Below are 8,801 nucleotides of genomic sequence, written 5' to 3' on the forward strand. Positions count from 1 at the left end.
TGGAGAAAGTGGCCTAGAGTACTAGTACTGAATAAGAATTCAGGAGTGGCTATTAAAGAGGAGCAAATTAGAGCTCCTTAGTTAGATACAGTAGTCTCAGCTTCAAACTAGAAAACATGACTCTCAAGTCAATTGCCAGAGTTTTACTGGGGAGAAGCAGAGGTGGTAAAATCTCGAAAACCTAACGCTATTAGGCAAAACAAATTAAGGGAGGGAAGACGATGTTCATCTTCCTCCAGGCACTCTATCCCAACAGCTACTTCTGTCCCCTCCTGGATCGAGAAGACCCAGCTTAAAAGGGGTAAGAAGAAAATTGTCTTTTTTCATGGCCTCTATTCACAGCATTCAGTCAGTTACTAATACTATCTAAGCAGGCATTCTCTGGAGCTAGAGTACAGAGCAAATGGCTATGTTTACACTACAATGATCTGTCGACAGAAATTAGTGTTGGAAGATATGTTCTGACAAAACTTCAGGTGACAGATTGTGGCCACACATGAAAGCAAATTGTTCTTTCGATTCTGTCTGTCAACAGAGAGTGGCCGGACTGCCCAGCTGCTCTCTCAACAGAACGGCCAACTGGAAACACAGAAGACAGGGCTGCCATGTGACCTGCAAGTCCTGTCTGTAGACTAAGGGCCCTCCAGAGCATCCACTCAGCTTTTTTGTTGACAGATTCCATTGAGAAAAGCATTCTACTTCATGGAGGAGAGGCAGAAGGCTGTCAACAAATGTGCCGAGTTCTGTCAACAGAATGCATTTTTAGTGCAGATGCTCTCTGGGTTTTGTCAACAAAATGCCAGTTTTGTTGACAAAACCCTCTAGTGTAGATGTAGCCAATGAGAAAAACAAAAGACATTGCCTCACCCCATATGCCTATCCCCAGAAGTACAAAAAATGCTTCATCAGCATGCCTCCCCCAACAGCATCAAATCCAGCATCTTTGCCATGACACTAGAGGCTTAAGGGACTTGAACACAAGAAGTGAATCACAAGAAGAAACCATGCCTGAGAAGGACAGTACAGAACAGCTAGCTAAAACTGTTAACCAAATCATTTATTTTTTAAATAATTGCAGAAATCATTAAATCAATTTAACTGATATGTTGACAAGTTTGATTACATCTGTAAGATGAATGAATAATAGGGACATGTATAAAATAACTTATTAAATACCATAAAATTTGTCTAATAAATTATTCTAGTGATTTAAAATCTTCAAGTTTGTCGTCTCCCTACCAATGACACTCAGAGTCCAAGTTTGCAGTATCATATCTGACAGCAAGGATGAGGGCTTAAAGAGACATTTACATAGAAAACAAATGTGACTGGAAGTTTCAGCAAAAGCCAAAAGCTGTAGACCTTGACTCAGTGCTAAAAGTAGCAGTATAGACATGGGAGGTTGGACTGGAATGCAAACCCTGAGTCCCATCTACTCCTTGAGTTTTAGAGCCTGGGCCTCATCATGAGACCAAACATCTACATGGCTGTATACACTGCTGTATTGTAAGCCCAAGTCTGTAGGCCCAGGCTCTGAGATTAGCTGCCATTGTGTTTGGAGAAAATGCGGACCACTATTTGTTAATGAGTGTGAGCTGACATGGGCTGTGTCTACACGTGCCCCAAACTTCGAAATGACCATGCAAATGGCCATTTCGAAGTTTACTAATGAAGCGCTGAATATGCATTTCAGCGCTTCATTAGTAAACTTCGAAATGGCCATTTGCATGGCCATTTCGAAGTTTGGGGCATGTGTAGACGTAGCCACGATGAATTTTAAGCACTGCTGAAATAAAGGGTCAAATTTTGAGCTATCTAATATTACTTGACTCATATGCCTCATTACTCTTTCATCTTACAGAGCTGATTGAATAACATCATCATAACACGTGTATATTTTTTTCTTATTCATTGAAGTCATGGGGGTAATGCTGTATCATTCTGTACAATATTCTGCACATCATGATCATGCGTCCTTAACTATCGTTAGTGAAGGAGGACTCAACATTCTGTTCCAGAAACAAAAACCTCTGCTCTTTAGTATAAATGAGAATCCTTGTTATCCATATCGGAAGGGTTTCTGTATTCCTACAGGCCATACACAAAGAGGTGAAATGATTGAGCATTCCAGTTAACAGAGGGCAGTGGCAGATAGGTAAAGTATCCAGAACATTATCAGTGATACCGAATGGGTGAACTGGGTCTGGAGGGAGAAAGAAAACTTTTTTAAGACATCAGATGCAATGAGTGTCAAGTGGTAAGAATTGTGCAGACCGAGACATAAGCAATAAGCCAGGCCATCATGACTGAAGGCATGTAAAAAGGGGGGAAAAAAACAGTATGATCTTATATTTGCAAAACACTTTACCTCATGACAGGGATTGTACACAGTATAGTACATGTTGACTCTCTCTAATCTGGTACTCTCTCTTCCAGCAACATCTGTAGTCTGGCATTATTTTAGTTATCCAGATATCCATTTACCACGTGTCCCATGACCCCATAAAGTTTGTTTACAGGCACTGGTCCTTGTTCTCCATGTTCTGTGCTGTTATTTAGCTGTAATTTACCCTTACATGTCTTATAAGAGCAGTGCCTTACATGCAGTGGAAGTGTTGGTAGTGCTGCTAGACAATATTGACTTCCTATTGTTCAGCAAATTTTCTCAGGTCCCAAGGGTGCCAGACTAGAGAGCTTCAACCTTTATAGCACCTAGTGATCTAGTCTGTATGAATGATTCTAGTGGTAGAAGGATAAGAAAGGAAGGGAGTGGGACAAGACAAAAAAGGGATTGAAGAGCTTACTCAAATGGCATAAAATCTTAGTTTGTCCCTAAGTAACAAGGTAAATAGGATGGTTAAGTGGCCAAAATCCTCCCTTTGGGCCAAGGAGCTTTGATGTTGCAAATTCTCTGATCTGATCAAAAATGGACTTGCTGCATTTGATATATTTTCTCACAAAATGTTAAATGAGTTTGCACTGTGCTAAGGCTCAATAGTCTCATAGCATTAGTGACCAACAAACATAGTATCTGTGTCTACACATGCACAAAACATCAAAACAAGCAGCTCTTTTTCAAAAGAGCGGGAGGAGTGTCCAAACATGCAATGCCGCCTTTTGAAAGGAAAGTGAAAGAACAGGGCACAGATGTCGAAATCTGAACCCCAATCCCAGATCAGGAAGATTGGCCCCTTTCAAAATACTAAATTGAAAGAGTACACTTGTAGACACTCCACAGTTCGCTTTTTTAAAATACGGGTCCACCATGGCACCGGTCAGCTGGAGTGCGTGGCCGCTCCAGGCAACAGCAGCAGGGCTCTATGGTCCCTGCCCCCGGCTGTCTGAAAGCTGCACACATGGAGGAAACCCATGGCAGGAAGCTGAGAGCATGCTAGGAGCAGCCTCTACATGTACTCCAGCCCCACGCTCCAGGTCCCCAGCATGGCCAGTAGCCAACCCCCCTGCAAGCCCCATGGCCTCCCTTCAAGCCCCCACAGGGTTCCCACGGTGAGAAAAAAAAAGGGGGCCCCCTCCTGGATGGAGCAGGAGCTGTGGGACCTCCTCAGCCTGTGGAAGGAGGAGGAGGTCCTACATGAGATGGGGCTCTAGAAGTGCAATGCCGCTGCCTTCGGCCGCCTGACTCAGGGCATCCAGACCAGAAGCCACGCGGAGTGTACCGCAGAGCAGGTACTCTCCAATGTAAAGGAGTTGCAGCAGGACTACACCAGGGCCGTGGACCGGCCAGCAGCTCCAGGGCAGCTCCAGCCACATACCCCTTCTTCCGGGAGCTCCAGGTAATCCTGGGGCCCCAGGACAGCTCCCCCGCCCCTGTCGGCTAAGGAGCTGCAGCCGGAGGAGGAGGAGCAGCCCAGACCAGGGACCCATGAGGGCAAGGAGACCACGGAGTGGCCGAGTAAGGAAGGGGACCTCACCATCATCCTCCCTTAACTCTTCTCCAGCTGGGCAACAGGGAGCCAGACATCCCTGGACGTTGCTGAGGGACCCTCTGGTATGTACATGGAAGGGCGCACACCTACTCCACCCTACTCCACAGAGTGGGAGCAATGCAACGGCTAGTCACCCACACACAGGACCCGTGGTCCTGGGCTGCACACAGGCCGCCCCTGACATGGGATGCGGCACCCTGCGGTGGCCCACTGGTGATGCCCAGCACCTATCTTCAGTGGAGAACACTGCAAGCCGCACAGGGACAGCAGCCAGTCAGTGCCAGACAGCACCTGGGGCCTGCACACTGCAGGCCGGGAAGGGCCACCTGCATGACAGACCCCTGGATGCACCCCCAGGCTGGAAGGCCCAGCCCTTGGGGGGCAGATCGGTGCCCCTTGGGGGGGGTCAGTGTCCTTTAGGGGGACAGGGGCCCCATGGGGTGGGATCAGGAGGGTGGCCCAGAGCCAGGTCCCCTCCGTCCAGGACACTTTACTGACATGCTGTGCCCCTCTCCATACAGCTGCACCCTCCGTGGGCCGGGAGAGCCCTGCACCTTCCCTCATCCTGCAGCCCTCGGAGGTTCCTGGACGCCACCCCATGTGGTGCACCATTGGGGCCGTGGGCGGAGGGCCCCCTCCGGGCCAAGAAGCACCTAGCCAGCCAGCACCAGGCCAAGGTGGCCAAGCAGCATCTGCGGCTCACTGAGACCAAGATGGAGTGGCGGAGAGCAGCCTGGGAGAGGCTGCTGACCACCTTGGAGGGCATTGGCCATGGCCTCCGGGACCATGCGGCCAACATTGCCTGCCTCCTGAGCCCCCCTGGCAGCTCCCCCCACTGAGCCTGCACCCTCTGTCCCCCAAAGCCCTCATCCTCTGCCCTCACCAGGCCCTCTCTCCGACATTACCTTCCAGTGCTCCCCGCACCCTCTCCTCCCTGCTGGGAACCCCACACCTGGGGAGGCAGGGGATCCAGGGGCTGATGGGGCTCACAGCCCACCACCCCTGCCCCAGAATGAGCTCCTCATGCCCCTCCAGGTTATGTTCCCAACCCTATACATAGTTAATAAGAATAGTCTAGATAAATGTTTATTTCAGTGTTCACTGCTCCATGCTATGTCCCTCAGGGGGATGGTGGATAAGTGGGTGTGGTGCTGGTGGGGGGTGGGGTAGCAGAGATGGTGGGTGGCAGATATGTGTGGGATGTGGGTGTGATGCGGGTCAGAGGTGACTGTCAGGAAAGGCCTGCCTGAGGGCCTCCCTGATGCGGTGTCCATTGTGGTGGGCCTGGTGGATGGGCGTGGTGCTTGGCTGCTCATAGCTGGTGCTGGCTGGAGTCCTCCCTCCTCCCGCCCCAGGACATAGACATCTCCCTTTCCCTCCACAACATTGTGGAGGACACAACAGGTGCCCACCACCTGGGGCACATTGAAGATCCTGACCTTCAGCTGCTTGTGGAGGCACCTCCACCGCCCCTTTAGACGCCCAAAGGCCCAGGCCATGACATTGCAGGTGTGGTTGAGGCACTGATTGACTGCCTCCCGGGTGGGGTCCAGGTGTCCCATGTATGGCCTCATGAGCCACGGCTGCAGGGGGTATGCTGCAACTGCCACCATGAAGAGCGGCATGGTGGCGTCCTCCCCCACCGGGATCTCCCACTGGGGGGATGAACATGCTGGCCCCCATGTGCTGGCAGAGGCTGGAGTTCTGCAAGACCCGGGCTTTGTGGGTGCGGGCGGCCCAGCCCACACAGATGTCAGTGAACCAGCCCCTCGCGTCCATCAGGGCTTGTAGCACCACCAAATGGTAGCCCTTCCTGTTGACATACTGGCTGGTGCTGTGTGGTGGGGCGTGGATGGGGATGTGCATGCCATCCAAAGCACCGATGCAGTTCGGAAAGACCAGGTCCTGGAAGCTGGCGATGGTGTTGTCCAGATGACCCAGGCGGATGATCCTATGGAGCAGCATCATGTTGATGGCTCTGATGACCTGTGGGGGGTGAGGGGGGCACGTGCTGTAGTGCAGGTGTGGTGGCCATCTTTCCCACCTCAGGCCCATTCTGCCCCCCTCCCATCAGCCTCCCACCCCATCCACCCCCCTGCCCCCTCCCATCTGGACCCTTGCAGCAGTGGGTTCCCCTCACCCCAGCCCCCCACCACCCCTGCGGGACAAGTGATGTGACCCAGCCCCCCTTACTTCCATAAGTACAGGCCCGACAGTGGCCTTGCCCACCCCAAACTGTTGTCCCACACAGTGGTCGGAGTCCGGGGTGGCCAGCTTCCAGATGGCAATTGCAACCTATTTCTCCAGGGTGAGGGCTGGCCACATGCAGGTGTCCTGGTGCTAGAGTGCAGGGGAAAGCCAGTGGTAGATCTCCTCAAAGGTCTGCCTTGACATGTGGAAGTTCTGCAGCCACCTTTCCTCACCCCACTCCCCCAGCACCAGGTGCTCCCACCAGTCGGTGCTGCTGGGGCAGGTCCAGAAGCATCGGGGCACCCAGGGGGTGCCTGGAAGTGCCCTGGGTGGGGGAGCCCCAAGGGCCCAGGGGGAACTGCTCAGCCACCTGGTGAAATTGGGTGCAGCTGCAGTGATGGTGCACAACACTGCCAGCAGGGTGTCCATAATGAGGGTGTCCTCCTGCAGGAGCTGTTGCTAGGCCTCCATTGTGGGCACAGGTGGGCTCTGCCAGGCTGGGAAAGGCTGGGCAGCACTCAGTTCGTGTGGAGTGGCGGGTGGAGGGAGGGGCCCCTTAAAGGAGGCAGCTGGTTGTGGCCTTGGAAGGGCTTGTCGGCCATGGGACCCCATCCGCGGCGTTTCCTGCCTCCCTTCTTTTGAAAGAGGGCTTGGAGCCGTGTGGACTCTCTCTTTCGAAAGACCTAGGCAGCACTTCTAATGACTGGATTGAAATGCCAATCCGATCATAGCGTTGGGTGCTCCCTTTCACTGGCCACTATTTCGACTGCCGAACTTTAATTTTCGCCCTTTTGAAAGGGCACTCACGTGTAGAGCCAGCTAGTATGTTTAGGAAGTAAGGTCCTTTTCACGGGACCCTCACATTTTTTCCACGTTTAGACTTGCCTTTTGTACAAATGCAGCATGAGGCACACACATGCGATTACATATGTTCCTTAATACTTAACACTCAAATCTCAGATCCAGACTCTATGGATTTTAAAAACATCTTTAGGTTCAGATCTGATGATCTGAAGCCACATCTCCAGTTCTGGTTCTGAGTGGATGAGAAACTCAAAAGGACTTAGTTCTCACCACTGTGCCAGAAGTGGTTGAAATCTTGTAAGGAAGAACATTCTTGTGATTCCTTGAAATGACAATGGGTGCCTTTAAGTTTTCATCATTTGAAATCTATTATGGATGAGTGCTCATGAAACTGCCACCCACTTTGATCAAACTCTCACTTAGGAAATGTAAACATATTGTCAGGGATAAAAGGTCAATTTTCATTTTATTAGTAACAGAAAAAAATGGGAAAAAAGAAAGACAACCAGGACACACAAACATAAAAACTGGTTCATGACTGCTAGGCCTGCAAGTCTTTCCTTCACTAGAACATGCCTCAGATCAGCTTTCTCTCAGCCTGGAGGGAGTTCTCAGTCTAGTCTACTCCTGAGGGGACAACCTTTCAATGCAACTGTAGGTAAGGTATAAAATTAGGACTAATATAACAATTTTAACTATATAAGTAAAACCTTTTCAGTAGAAATAATACCAAGGCAATCAATAAAAGGCTTCTCTTGGGGAATCCCTTCCTCCACACCCAATATAGAGACAGATGATGGAACAGGGAAAAACTCTATCTATATCTAGAGCCCAAAGAAACCCTGATATCCAAGTAAAAGATAGGCATATTTAGATTGATAAAATCTCTACCTAAAAAAACATTATTGCACTCATGTATTTGAGGAATATTTTCTCTTTCAGACACCTATATCAAATGAAACAAATTTGAATGCATAAAAACAGGTGACAATGTATTTGAGTCTGTATAGTATAATGAGCTGCATTGTCATTTGAAACGTGTCAAAATAAAATCCTACAGGGAGGAAGTGGATGTCACTGAATCCCTCATAATAGGCAACATAACCAGTAATGTGTGAAACCAGAGAAATTCAAACATGTATTGTTTGATAAGAATCACCTTTTAAGGATGGCTAGAGTATTTATCTTGGAATTTTTTAACATTTGCTATTAAGGAAGATCAAGTAGAATATCAGAAAAATCTTGGCCCTTTAATGTAATTTTATTTTCCTAGCACTCCTGCTGTTCCCTCTCTCTGGGAACAATTGGTACAAAGCTTGGGGTGCTGAGAGGAACTCTGTGGGGATCTCCACCACACAGCACATCAAGGCACCATCACACTCTTTGCTTATAAGTGTCTGAGTAGACAAGGTGTATTTTGCAATTCTGTGTGCTTTGACCCACTTTGACTTAATTACAATCATCTCTGCCTTCCCCACATGGAAGACCAAGTTCACCTTCATGGATATTGTGATGAAGCTGCCCTCCAAATCTCATGCTTTTAAGTTCATTGCTTACCTCAGGCTCACAGAAGCCTTTATTTTAGGTACTTTCTCTGGGGCACCAGCTTGCTGTTTGTTGAGCTACTCGCGTCATTGTTCTGCATCGTGAAAAGTGAGGAAACCAAATATCGTAGACTCTGTGGTCCATTCAAATGGCAGAAGATAGAACAAACCCCTTAAACAAAACTTATCCTGTTGCCATGTTGTAATGGTAATGCATGGAGCTCAGGCCCACTGTCTTCTCCAGGCTCCAGCTCACGGACCCCATGAAAGCAGCTGCCTTCAAATGTGTCCACAACCCTCCTCAGCACCTTCCTTA

This window comes from Carettochelys insculpta, chromosome 8, assembly GCF_033958435.1.
Source record: "Carettochelys insculpta isolate YL-2023 chromosome 8, ASM3395843v1, whole genome shotgun sequence".
Taxonomy (NCBI): domain Eukaryota; kingdom Metazoa; phylum Chordata; order Testudines; family Carettochelyidae; genus Carettochelys; species Carettochelys insculpta.